Source organism: Spermophilus citellus, assembly GCF_964194105.1.
Source record: "Spermophilus citellus genome assembly, chromosome: 1".
In the NCBI taxonomy this organism is placed as follows: domain Eukaryota; kingdom Metazoa; phylum Chordata; class Mammalia; order Rodentia; family Sciuridae; genus Spermophilus; species Spermophilus citellus.
In genome coordinates this window covers 73,567,256-73,582,094 of record NC_138182.1, presented here as the reverse complement: position 1 = coordinate 73,582,094, position 14,839 = coordinate 73,567,256, and the positions used below count along the sequence as shown (strand labels likewise).

General features: G+C 36.4%; 1 long non-coding RNA gene across 1 annotated transcript; it reads left to right on the top strand.

The window, feature by feature from the left end:
• Window positions 1-25: 25 nt before the first annotated feature.
• LOC308655236 lies at window positions 26-12,738 on the top strand. The gene is made up of 3 exons (XR_014023428.1): window positions 26-161; window positions 9,529-9,612; window positions 11,543-12,738. It is a non-coding gene; the product is annotated as an uncharacterized lncRNA (long non-coding RNA).
• The last annotated feature ends 2,101 nt before the right edge of the window (window positions 12,739-14,839 follow it).

Here is a 14,839-nt window from a genome sequence, read left to right as displayed (position 1 = left end):
TGTAGGGGGCCTCAGCCTCGTCTCTGGGTTCTGATCCTTGGGTGCACCTAGGGAAGCAACGCTGGGAGCTGCGAGAGGCTATCCTGGGTACAGGGGCCGCATTCTTTGGCTCAAAATGTCAAAACAGTTCTAACAGGCTTTCCTAATCCAAGCAAAACAAGGTAATACCATCATTGTGTAGATTAGACAATCTGGCTAAGAGAAAATGGATCAAGGACTAAGGGTTGATAATTACAGTGATTCAAGGAACTTCCATTAAGTAGTCAGTCTGATGTAGAGTGTGACCTTTTTTGTTTGTTTGCAAAACTTGAAGATGGCGGTGATTAAATGGCCATAGACTTGGCACCTTTGACCTATTTAAAGGACAACTAGTCATCCTTTGGACCCAGGAGAATGCTGTGTTTGCTGGGCACTGTGGAAGTTGGAGAGGACACTTATTTGCAGTATAAGATAGGCACTTATGACAATAAGTGATTTGTGATCAACGACGGGCATAATCTTTATAGTTGAATCACATCCCTGATGTGGTTGGGTTGTGGAACTGAAAAATTCTGCATCTTTCATAACACTATTTGTTCCAACTCCACAAACCTGCCTATGTTAAGAACAACTTTAAAAAAACAATTTATAGTTGTAGATGGACAGCATGCCTTTATTTTATTTATTTATTTATGTGTGGTGCTGAGAGGATCGAATCCAGTGCCTCACACATGCTAGGCAAGTGCTCTGCAACTGAGCTATAGTCCCAGCCCAAGAACAACTTCTTTTTAAGTATTAACTCATATTTATTGTACAAATCAGTGGATTTCACTATGACATTTTTATACATGCATATATTGTGCTTTAATACCATCCACTCAGCCCCCCCTTCTCTAATAATAGTATTCTCTCTTCTGTTTGCAGGCCTTTCTTGGAGTCTCCACATGTGAGAGAAAACATAGGATATCTGTCTTTCTGTGTCTGGCATATCTCAGTTAACATGATGATTTCCAGTTTCATCCATTTCCTGCAAATAACATGATTTCATTCTTATTTATGGATGCATAATATTCCATTTGGTATATACACACTATTTTCTTTATCCATTCATCTGTTTATGGCTACTAAGGCAGATTTCAAAACTTGGCTATTGTGAATAGCACTGCAATAGGTATGCAGGTATCTCTCTTTGGGGTGCTGATTTTATTTTCTTTAGGTATATACCCAGGAGTGGTATACCTGGATCATATGATAGTTCTAATTTTTTGAGGAACTTTCATACTTATTTCCATAGTAGCTTAAGAATTTCTTGACAATCAGGATTTATATCATGCTATTCAGAAATTTACATGAGCTGCAGATACCTTTTAAAAAATATTTATTTAGTTGTAGATGAACACACAGTATCTTTATTTATTTTTATGTAGTGCTGAGGATTGAACCCAGTGCCTCACACATATAAGGCAAGCACTTTAGCATTGAGCTACAGCCTCAGCCCCTGCAAATACCTTTTTTAAGCCCATTTTAAGTAATATCAATCAGCTTGCCTAGCCTCTGATAAACTATACTTACTTTTTTTTGTGTGTGTATCGGGGATTGAATTCAGGGGCACTCAACTATTGAACCACATCCTTAGCCCTATTTTGTATTTTATTTAGAGACAGGGTCTCCCTTCATTGTTTAGTAGCCTCACTTTTGCTGAGGCTGGCTTTGAACTCTGGATCCTCTAGTCTTAGCCTCCCAAGCCATTGGGATCACAGGTGTGTGCCACTGTGCCTGGCTATTGCACTTACTTTTTAAAAATGTGTTCTATTTATGCCACTTTTGTAGCAATCAAATTTTAAAATTTATTTTTTAACTACAATAAAATACACAAAACTTTATCATTTTAAGCATTTTAAGATCAGTGTCAGTAAGTTCAAATCACTTCATTGTGCAACTCCATCTCTAGGACTTATTTCATCTTGCAAAACTGGTAAACATTTTTAAAAATGATCTCTTCCCCATCTGTCTTGTTCACTCCTTCCTATACTCATAGTCCTAACTGTTCTTTCATTTCTGCTAAATCAAATCCTATCCTGGCCTTTTAACTTTGATTTTCTTATGAACTCCCTGACAAAGAACTTGATTTCAGACAATCACTATTTGCTGAATGCTCAATTTAAATTTTGTTCCAACAGTGCTTGATGGTAGCTATTATCCCACTTTGGACTGAAAGCTGGCATCAGATGCAGCAGCACACCTACTCCATGTTCTTATCACCAGGAACCCAGATGTTTTCCCTACTGCAGGTGTGGATGAATACCTCAGTCTTGTTTGTTCTTTTGGTGAGACAGACAACTTGGCTTCATTTTGTAGCGTCTGATCCTTTATTCTTTGCTCTTCACTTTTCCTGAGGAAATTTAATTAACTCCTTGTTCAGTCTCTTAAAGGTTCCTGGCTGTTATAGTCCCTACTAGGAAATGTAGTAACATGGAGCCCACCCAAGTCAAAGGTGCCAAGACTTCTGGTCATATAATCACTGCCATCTTGAAGTTTTGCAAAGCAAAAATAACAACATGACAACAAAAGGCTGCCACACTAAATCTAATTTGACCACTTAATGGAAGTTCCTTGGATCACTTCATTATTATCTATCGTAAATCATTGCTGCCTTCTTCTTGGCCAGCTTATCTAAATTTATCTGGAGTCAGAGATGCCTCATTTTTTTCCCAGCTGATGAAACCACTCTCAGTGTTTCTTTCCAGGCAGGATGTAGATGGACTCAACTTTCAGTGTGCAGACTTGTAAAGCAAACTTCCTGATTTGAATCCTGGCTTTACCAGGATGATCACTGTGATCTGGGGCAGGTTAATCACTCTGAGTCCCAATTGTTTCATCTGTAACCGCTCTCTCACAATTTGGGAGATGATCACTGATTTGGGGCAAGGCATTTAATCTCTGAGTCTCAATTTTCTCATCTGTAAACAACCCTCTCACAGGAGTGAGGCGATTAAATGGCATAATTTATATGAAGTGACTAGCCAAATACCTGACACGTGGCGGTGCTCATGACAGATAAGAGTTCATCTTTTTCAAGTTTTGGCTTACTTCTCCTCTGTGCTCACAGATAAGCTTGAGTGAATATTCAGGATTCCAGACTGCTAGCCCACCTTTACTTGACACTTCCTGCTGTTTCTTTCTTTCTTTATTTTTTAGAGGGAGAGAGAGAGAGAGAGAGAGAGAGAGAGAGAGAGAGAGAATTTTTAATATTTATTTTTTAGTTTTTGGCGGACACAACATCTTTGTATGTGGTGCTGAGGATGGAACCCAGGCCGCAAGCGAGCGAGCCAGCAAGCGCTACCACTTGAGCCACATCCCCAGCCCCCTGCTGTTTCTTATCTATCCTGACTGTGTAGACTTTGGTCTGTTTTCATCTCTGCTGACTTTGGTAATTGTTGGCCTATGTTCTGTTTTTCTGGATTATTGAAATCTAGCTTGTCTCTGTCCTCTGGTGATTATAGGACTTCTGGATATGTTTCAATAACTTGTGGATGTCTTATCTTGTAGTTTATTCTTGGCTTCCAGAAACTACAGTCTTTACCTATTTACTTCAAACTGTGTAATTCACAGTTCCTCTACCCACTTAATGATTCCCAACGTCTAACATTCAGTCATGATCCCAAGCTCAAAATAGATGCATATTCCTATTAGCTCATTTGACATATTTTAAAACATTCTCCCTCAGTTTGACATACTTGTGGATGATAATGTCTTTTTCTTTTTTTCTAGCACCTACCAAGCACAATGCCCAGCACATGTTAGACACCCAATGAATGACTATATGAATAAACATATAGCACAAGAGAAACTCTGTGGTACTCATTTCCAAATTTTTGGCATCATGTGTAAAAAAATATATTATTCCTTTGGTGCAATTTATTTTTCAGGACCAAAGCCTCATTTTAAATCATTTTAAATCTTTTGCTGAAAATCTTTGAACTTACTTGGAAAACTGCTTTGTAATTTGTTTTCACGTTATGTGCCCAGGCTTCTTCTATAAGTCCCACTTAAAATTTAATTTTTTCAAACTTTTCTTCTGCAGAGGAAATAAATCTTTTAATAGAACCAATCTCTAGCCAGCTAACCATTCTAAGTATGAAAATTTCCCTGACAGCTGCTGACATTTGTCTAAGCACATTGACTATATTGGTCTTTTTGGGCTCTGGCTTTGTTCATTTCTTCCTCACCAGCTGTAGAGAAAGTCCTGGGCTGGGATGTGTTTTCAACCATGCAGTTTATAAACTAATTCCCAAATAAGGAGCTGCTGCTTCTCAAGAAAGCTATAAGATCTATCTAGGCTGTTTTAAATATTAATTAAAGAAAACCAGAATGGAAACATGGATAGTTTCAAAATATCAGTCTTAATTCACTAACTCTGTGCCCTTTTCTGTGAAAGGAGGACAAAAGTGATATGTCAAGAAAACTATCCTCAAGGAGCTTTATTCCTATTGGAGGGACTAGGTCTGAATTTCGAAACAATGCCATGTAGTCTTTAACTATTGGGCTGCACAAAGGAGGGAGGGTGTGGAAGGCTAGAGCAGTGGAAAAAAGCATGTAGGGAAAAGAGCAAATCTGATGTGGATCTTAGTGGAGTCCATGGGAGGTTCCAAGACAGGAGGAGAGAGAGGGCTGAGAGTGTAGGGAGGGCTAGTTATGGTGTGTGTTTACCAGGCTTGGAGTGTCTTGGTAGCCAGAAGGTGCCGTGCAGTGATTTTTCACAGCAGGGACAGTCATGCACCACTTAAAATTGAGACACATTCTGAGAAATGCATTGTTAGACGATTTTATCATGTGATCATCAAGAGTGCCAGATAGTTTAGTCTTCTACACACCTGGGCTATATAATATATACAGGGTATATGTAGCCTGTTGCTCCCAATGTCATGATGAACAAAACAAAATGAGATTAAATCATATGCAAGAGAAAATGATTCAATGAAGAGATGTGTGAAGTACAAGATATTTGAAGCTTCTGCCAGTGTAACAGGGCATACTGTTTACATTAAATTTTCTCTAGGTAGGAGTAGCACTCTAAAATAACAATGAAAATATAATAAAATAAATACATAGGAGCTAGGGCTGTGGCTCAGTGGTAGAGCGCTTGCCTAGCATGTGTGAGGCACTGGGTTTGATCCTCAGCACCACATAAAAATAAATAAATAAAATAAATGTCTATCAACAACTAAAAAATTTAAAAAAATGAATACATAAACCAGTAACATAGTTGTCTTTATTATCAAATGTGTACTGTACATAATTGTGTGTGTTATACTTTTATACTACCAGCAGCATATAGGCTTGTTCACACTAGCATCACCATGAACATGTGGATAATGTGGGGCAATATAGCATCATTTGGCTACAACATCACTAGGTGATAGGAATTTTTCCATTACAATCTTATAGGACCATTGTTGTACGTGTGGTCCATTATTGAAATATCCATGTACATGACTGTATATGGAACAGGTGTCAGTTCCTTTGACACTTTGCACATTTGACTTTGGACTCTTGATGTCTCCTTTCCTGCATTCCCATCCACCTGTGGCTGATCTCCTTTGCATCTCACACATTCTGTTCCATGTTTGTCTTCTGCCTACCCAGACTTATGTTGGCCTTTTTTATACACTTATTCATGGGCTTCTCTAAATTATCTTCCCACCTTTGGGCAACCAACACTTTGATTCCCTGAGGATTATTGGTCTTGAAAAACAGAGATCAACTAGTTCTCACTAAGACAGTATTTTTGTATTTCCATTTTAAAAGAAGTTATGAATTCAAATGTGTTTTTATCTTAACATATGTGGGGAAGATAAACAAATTTATAGTCTGATTCTGAAAGATTGCTTACTGTTATAGTACAGAAGAGTGCACATTAAGATTGATTATCTTTGGTGGAGGAGGAAAAAAATCTCAGAAAGATGTGTTTTGGACATTGAATTCAGTACTGAATTAATGGAGTAATCAGCACATGAATGGACACTATAAAGAGCCACTGCTTAGAATAGACAGAGGTTAAACTATATTTGTGGTGGATAATTGTGTAGTGGAAGGTATGAATCACTCTCAGAGGCCCTAGATGAGTCAAAAGAATTGCTAATTATGTCTTTCTGTGCAGTTTGGGGCCATGGGTAAAAATATCTGGGGATCATGATTGATACCAGCATGTGTAGAAATAGGTCAAGATGAAATCTCACTGACAGTGAAACAGAATTGCCCAGAGGAGGCTTTTCTGTGTCTTTCAGATCCTCCTCTGGTTCTCATTCTCATTCCCTTCCCATCATCCCAGTTTACACTCTCATTACCTTGCACTGTGATGATTGCAAGTGTCTCTTAACAGGTGCCTTTACTTCCTGTCTTTTTCTCCTCCCAAGCATTCCATAGGTGCATGTCAGCTCAGTCTTCTTAAAACATTTCTTTCACCACACATCCATTAACTGTGTGATTTCACTTTCCTAGGTCTCTGTCTCCTTGTCAGAAAATGAGGAGATTGGTTTCGGTTTATTTTTCCAGTTCTAAAATTCTTATTCTGGGCCACTCCAAAGTGGCTTTGCTTTTTCTTTTTTCATTTGACAAACTGTATTGAGTGTGAAATATGTGCTAGGCATGGTGCCATGCCTTGAAGATGCAAAGAGAATTAAGATTGAGTTCCCCTCATGGTGCCCAGTTCTAGGATGCGGCCCCACATGTTGAAATGTGCTCCCTTTGTTTAAAACATTAAAAAGTACATAGTTGGGGCTGGGGATGTGGCTCAAGCGATAGCGCGCTCGCCTGGCATGCGTGCGGCCCGGGTTCGATCCTCAGCACCACATACCAACAAAGATGTTGTGTCCGCCGAGAACTAAAAAATAAATATTAAAAATTCTCTCTCTCACTCTCTCTCCTCTCTCACTCTCTCTTTAAAAAAAAAAAAAAAAAAAAAAGTACATAGTCTCAGGTTGGGCATGTAGCTGGGTCGTAGAGTACTTGCTTAGTGTTAAATCCCCAGCCTTGCTTGTCCCCAAAATTATGTACTCTCCATTTATATATGTTTATTTGTTTCTCAAATCTATACACTTACAACTAAATGTTAAAACATAGTAAAAATTTATTTATTTATTTTTTAGTTCTGGGAATTGAATCCAGGGCAAGTGCTCTCAGTACAAAAATTTAACTTTTATATGAAGATGAAATTGTTTTCATAAAAATTTAAATTTTATATGAAGATGAAATTGTTTTCACAAAATAAAATTTAAATTTGTCATTAGAGGTTCAATTAATGTTTTGGTCTCTTTAATGACGTTAATACTATTATGGTGAGATCAATGTGATCAAATTGGCTTCTTTTGCTTGGAAACATTTTCTGAGATAGATAAACAGTGATCTCATATTATGTTCAATTAACTTAGACATTAGTTTTGAATGACTGTCATAGCTCAAAATACATTAATCCAAATGCAAGGAGTAAATTGTTAACTGAAGTAATGAAATCATAATAGGGAATAATTTCTGCTTTTTATTATGAAAAATGCTGAATATAGACAAAATTAGAAAGTTAAAAATGTTGAAAATCTATGCATTATACATCTAACCCAACTTCCACAATCACCAACTCATGGCTAGACCTTCTCCTTTTTACCTCAACTAGATGATATTGAAGCAATCTCCAGAATCACATAATCTTATTTGATATATTTCATCATGCATTTTTACAAGATGAGAACTCAAAAAAAGAAAACTTGTATACCATTTTTTTTGGCTTTTGTATTTCTTAAATAGACACATAAAACTTTATTCAGGAAAAAATTATATAAATTGAATAAAATGCTAGGAAGTTGGAGTAACACCAAAGTTATGGGAAGAAGATTAAAAGTTTATTGTATAAATGTTGCATAACATTTCCACATTTCAGGGAGAGAGGGATCTGTTTTGTAATTAAGTATAATTACAAAAAATAGTAAAAGCATAATGTTTGAAGTTGCAAAAAGATGTTTTTGAAAAAACATTTAAGAAACAAATGTGTATTTCAGGAGAATTTGATTATTTTCAAGTCAGTTATAATATCTCCAAAGTTCTGGATAGCTCACCAAGAAAGAAATTTCTTTTCTTTGTTTCTTTTCCAAGTAAAAAAAATATCTCAAGCAAATTAATGATGGTGACCAGAGAAGAGTTAGGGAAGATAGCATATCCAGGTGAGCAAGGGGAAGGGAGGGGATCAGAACTAAAAAAAAAAAAAATCTAAGGAAATGTTCCTTGCCAAGATTTCAGCATAAAATTTCAAGTCCATGATATGTATTCGTAGTATCAGGACATCCAGAATATCATAGGCTATTCTTAACTGTGCAAAAAACTAAGTTATTTAGTTAGCGCAAAAGCTTTGGTATTATGTTGTTTATCATTCCCTAAAAGAAAAAAAAATTGCATGTCATTGTTCATTCCTTTCCTCCCCAAAGCAGATCCACCATTTAGTTATCTTTCGGCTTCCTCTAAGGTAGTACCACTGTCCTGAGTTTATTTGTCTGATGGAGGCGGACAGGGAAAGACACTGGTATCTGACAGCAGAATCTGAATTCCCACAGAAATTACTCTCCAATTGACTTGGTTGTCCTAATTTTGTTTTGTGCTTCAGAGACTCAGAGAAATATGCTGAAATGGTCACCATTCACTGGTTGTCACAGAAATGACAATGATTACAAGGTAGGAAGGATGTTGAACACCAGACAAGGAAGATGAGGTCTCAGTGCAACAGGTGACCCTCTAATAACTCACAAAGTAGTCTGTACCTTGTGTATAAGCAAGTCGATGGCTGGGGGTATTGATTACTGCTACCTACTTAGCTTGCAGATAAATGATGCAGGTAGCTTTGATTCAGTCTGGCTCATCAAAGGACCACATCCTCTGGTCATGACCATGGTGACCTCTTTCAGTTGTGAGGGCTTCAATTGCAACTTTGGGGTGTTGAAGGGTGGGAATGAGAAGTTTCAGATGAGAGAAAAGACCTATCAACCAGGACATTTTTGACAGAGACAAAGAGAAGTTGCATAGAAACTATATCATTTGAGATCTAGAAAAGCAGATATATCAAAGATATAAAATGCTTCCTTTAAGTGAACAGGTGAAAGTTCTTGAATTAATAATGAATGAAAATATTTAACACTGAAGTTGCTAAGAAAGAATCTTTTATATGTGAAATTGTGAAGAAGGAAAAAGAAAATAATGATAGTTTTGCTGTCACACCTCAAATTGCAAAGTTATGACCACAGTGTGTTATAACTGCTGAGTCAATATGGAAAAGGCATTAAGTGATAGGTTCGGTATTATCGCAGTTTTAGACATCTGTTCTTGGGATGTGTCCCTTAAGAATAAGGAGGAGCTACTGTATTAACAGTTCCATCTACCAGTTGGGAGACATTTTTGTTGGAATTTGGTTCCTAAAGTCTCCAGGTTAATTGACATCATCCATTTGTTCTTTCAGACTGATTAGACTTTAAAACTCACCCAAGATCTTTCTTTTGAATATTTTCTAAGTGGGTGTGGTGGTGCACATCTGTAATCCAAATTGAGGCTCAAGCGAGAGGATCACTTAAGCCCTGGAGTCCAGCCTGCAATCTGGTAAGATCATGGTCAGATTTTATAAAAGTATAGAATAAGAGCTTTTTTAGATCATGCAATTATATCATTTTTTGGCAATGAAACCTTGTAGGGATCCAAATATCTCAAAAATACACCACAAGCACAAATTCCTTCAAAAAGCAGTAACTTTCTTAACCATAAGTGAAACATCACCTTGGCCTTGAAGAGATAGAGTCATTTTTTTCAGTAAGTATATTACTAACAGCTACTTGTCATAGAAATGGGCAACATATACAAGCCACTTATTTTGTAAAAGAAAGTCACAGAACTCACTTTTCAATGGGACAGTTATTGACCGGGTAATTACTGTATGTTCCAAAGAAGTCTCATGGTCACATTCTATCTCATTGTATAGTATATTAAAGCTTCTACAATAAATTAAATATCTTTAAATATCTTGTTCTTATGAAATTAAGCATTGGTGATTTCTTATTCTCAGCACTATTGACATTTTGAGCCAGAACATATATGTAAATATTCATTATTATTTGGTAAGGGGCTGCCCTATGTACAAAAAGGCTTTTTGGAAGAGTATCTTGCTTCTACCCAGTAGATACTAGCTACTGATATTATCTCCCAACCCTGCCACATCTCAACTGTGAAAAGTGAAAGTGTCTCCAGCTGTTGCCAAATAGGCCCCAGGGGCAGAATCAGTCCCAATTGAGAACTGCAATACTGAAAAGTCAGCTCCATGAAGGCAGTGGATTTTGCCTGTTTTGTACGTTCTTTAAATTCCTGATGCTTAGAACTATGCCCAACCCATAAAGACAATTAACTGCTTCTTGAATGAATGAATGAATGTAAATATTACCTTTTATCATTTTTAATATGATATGAAAAGCAATGGCTTTTGTCTTTGTAATTTAGTAACAAATATAAAAGGGAGCTTGTGAAAATTTAAAGTTTAGTAAAATTTTATCAAACACTGGACTGAGTATTGCTGAAAATTTATTTGCAGAGCCTTTATCTTTGTGTTGTGGATTGTTTACTTTGAATTCTTGTCATGGCTCTATTTCATTAATAGCTAATATCTAAAGGCACAATATACAGTTAGCATTTTTTCATTGTTAATGATAGTGGATCTAAATTCTCCAGTTTTTTTTTCAAATAATCCTGAGAATTATCTTTTTTAAATGAACTTTGTCTGATTAGCTAATTGACTTCATCTCATAATAAAACTAGAGAATGAAGCAGGAGCCCTGCAATTTTATCCTTGCTCAGTGATATTTTAGTATCATTTTCAGTCTGCAGTGCTTTTGCAGGACTCTTTTCAAAACCAGTTATCCATCATTGTCAGCCTTATTTTCATGAATACTGGATAATATAACCAGTGAATCCATTACCAGACCCTCAGAAACTACTACGCCTGTCAATACACTGAAAGCTCACAATCAAGTAAGAACATCTCTTGCAACTCCTTTGGGTCATAGAACTCTTTGGTCCAAACACTTTGCTTCTTGTGACATGAGGCCATCTTATCCAGGTGTATTTTTTTCCTTTTGTTGTATTCAAATATAACCATACAAATTCTAACATACTGTTCCTGTTTCACATCTAGTGCATTCTGTGTGGTATGTACATTCCTCTTTGAGAACCACAGAGCTAGTGTATAGTGGATCACATCCAGTCTTCTCAGACTGGCATTCTTAGTTGTAGCAGAGGCAATGTTTATTTATTTAGGTACCCGTGATTAAACTCATGAGCACTTTACTACTGAGCTATATCCCTAGTCCTTTTTACTTTTTTATGTTGAAACAAGGTCTTGTGAAGTTGCTGAGGCTGACCTCAAACTTGTGATCTTCCTGCCTCAATCTCCCGAGTCTCTGGGATTATAGGCATGCACCACCATGCCAGGCTAATGAGAAAATAATATAAGCCCATCAAATCCCATTTTATTTACCTTTTCCAGGGCACACATAAATGACATTTTTCAGCTTCTCTTAAAGTAATGAGTAGCCACGTCATCATGTGCTGCTGGCCAATGGTGTGTATGGAGAATTGGTTTGTAACCATGCTTGAGTCAAGAGCCAGTGTAACTTCCTCCACCTTTTGCTTCTTCATCTGCTGCATTGATATCGGGTAGCCATGTGTACCAGACAATATAGCTGGAGTAGAAGCTGCCTACAGGAGGAAAACTTCCAAGGAGAAACACGCAGCCTGCATTTTACTGTTTTTTTCTGGCTTTAAGAGACTGAAACTTTGTGTTTGGTTGTTACAGCAGCTGTCATGAATTACCATGATATATTGGTAATCTATTAATATGTCTTATCTAAATTCTCCAATGTAGTGCTGTTATTTATTGTATTTCATTGTTATTATTCTGAAGAATGTTGTACAGCAAAATGAAACTCAATATTATATATTTGAAAAGATTATCATAGAGATTGTAGCTTGGTAAATTGTATTGTATGCCCTATTAAGAATTCAGAGAAGAAATTTCTCTTAGTTCTATTAATAATAAAAGATCACTTACTTATGTTCTTGATCTGCTCTTATCTCATGGACACTCTGAATCTTGTAACCGATTGTGTTTTCCTCAGGGCCAACTTTGTGGCTCATGTCTAGTAACCAGATAAGCTTTATAATGTACAGGTGCTTTTTGACTTGCAGTGGGATTATATGCCAATAAAACCTTCATATATTGAAAATATCATTAATTCAAAATTGTACTTAATTCACCTAACCTAAGGAACCTCACAGATTAGCAATACAGCATACTGTAGAGTGTCAGTGGCTTCCCCTCATGATTATAGCGTTGACTGACAATCACTGCTGCTACCCAGTATCAAGAGACTGGAGGATCAGACCACACAGCACTAGCTCTGGAAAAGACCCAAACTCAAAATCCCAAGTACAGTGTCTAGTGAATACATATCACTTCTGTACAGGCTCACACTACCATTCCTGGCTGAAAGAAACATTTTATATCTCACTCAAACACAGATATTGAGAAGCATAATAACCTATGTTGTTATTTAGGCAGAATACTGTTGGCTGTCTATATTGTGGGTTCTGAACCCACAAATCCAACCAACCATAAATAAAAAAAATTTTTAATTGTAACTATATTGAACACAATAGACTTTTTTTGGGCAATATTCCTTAAACCACATACTATAACAACTATTTATATTATTATTATTATTATTTATATTATATTGTACTAGGTAATATAAGTGATTTAGAGATAATTGAAGTATTTGGAAAGATATGCAAAGGCTATAGGCAAATACTTTGTCATTTTTTATGAGACATGGGCGTTTGCAGATATTTATTTCTGTGGAGAAAAGAAAACCTGGAGTCAATCCCTTGTAGATATTCAATTTAGTTCTCTTTCCACAATTGTATAGTGTTTACCGATTTCATGGAAAATCTTTAATGAAGTGAAAGGAGATAGGTCAGAGAGATAGCACATGGAACATATTTTATTAATATACAAATTATTATTTTTCCCTGGTGCAAATACCAAAATTATCAACGCTGCAGAAAAAAGATAATACTGTAACACTGTATTGTGATTTTTTTTCAGAGATGTGACAGTGATGAATTACAGCTCACTCTAAGTGCAGATAAGGCTGTGGCATTAGCCCTATCTGAAGCCTGGCAGTATTAGATGGGGAGGTAGCTATGTATCCTACAGGCCACCAGTTCAGACAGAAGGTGCTGTTAGACTAGATCATTTGCATACTCTCCTGTGGATCTGTGATGTCTCCCTGGGATAGGCTTTGAAAAATTACTATGGCTCTGGGTCCTTATTAGCCAATAACTCCTAAAGGGCTGTCAACAACTTCAGAAAGATACACTATGTTCAAAAGCTTGATTATAATGGGTAAATATATATGGCCCCATATATGTATGTTTGTAACATTTGCATATGTGTGGAAAAATAAATATTTACTTGAATTTGTTTGTATTTAGTATCTTTTTGTCATGATCCTAGACTTAAAATTCAGAAATAAAGGACTAATATTCCATGTATAAGACAGCATATAAAGAATTAAATTGTATAGTATAGATCTGAAGCATTCTTGGTGGTGGTGGGGGAAGTGACCCTTTGTTAAAATTTCACAGAGCTTCTCACTTTCTGAAGCTTTATCTAAGTTTTAAATCCTTTTCCTAGCATGTGTGAGACTCTTCCAAACACTTTCTTCAGAGATCAAAATTCTAAATTTCAGATTGAGTTAAATACATTTTATAATTCGTCCGGCAGCTGTTGGGAGTAAAATGAGAATTGCTTTTTAGGGCATTTTTCTCAACAGAGCAGTTTTGAAAATGAAACCAAATCTTCACACTCCACTTGACATGGGAATTTGAAGTTATTTTTACAGGCTCCACAGCAGTCACTATGTGAAACATTAAAAATGTATTCAAATACAGTAAGTTCATAGTTAAAACAATTTTTCTTCTAACAGCTTGTTCAGTAAATAAAAAACAGGAACACAAATTATATCTTGTTATCACCTTTCATGGTTTTTCATATTTGTGCTTTAACCAAATAACACATTTTCTTGTATAAAATGTTTCTTCCCTTTTAATTATAGCCAGATTTGCTGCCTTGGCAGGTAAAGCTTTTATTAAACTTGAAAGTATGTTTGGTGTAAGTAGGGGATGTGGGAACAAACTCTTAAAGGAAAGTCACATTTTCTATGAAATGCAGTGTGGTATTTAAATATAGTCTTTACTAAGACCTTAGAATATTGAGGGACTGGAATGTTTTCAGGTATTCCTAGTGGAGACAAATATGTTTTTGATTTTACAAAATAGTGACTGTATGAAGTCACTGAAGTCAAACAGAAAAAGGAGGTTAGAGGCTGAGGGCATAGCTCAGGGTAGAGTGCCAAGCATGAAGCCCTGGGTTGCATCCTCAGTACTGGTAAACTTAAAAAAAAAAAAAGCTTCACATTCATAAGCAGATTATGAGAAAGAAATAAGCTAGGCAAAGATGTAAGCAGAGGAAAAACTATCCATTTTCCTTTTTTTTTTTTTTTGGTCTGACTGGAAAGGACTTTGACTCTAGGCAATACTGTGAAGTGGATTACCTTTGTTTTTTGTTATATTTTACTTTCTTCTTCTATTACATTCCCTGCAAGTAGCCTGTGTACCCTTCCTGGAGGGTCTTCTCTGGAGCTGACTGATAACAAATCCATGGTAAAGTCTGTATAAAAGACTTTTTTCAGAAAAGGGTGACTTGCCGTTCCTAATCTCT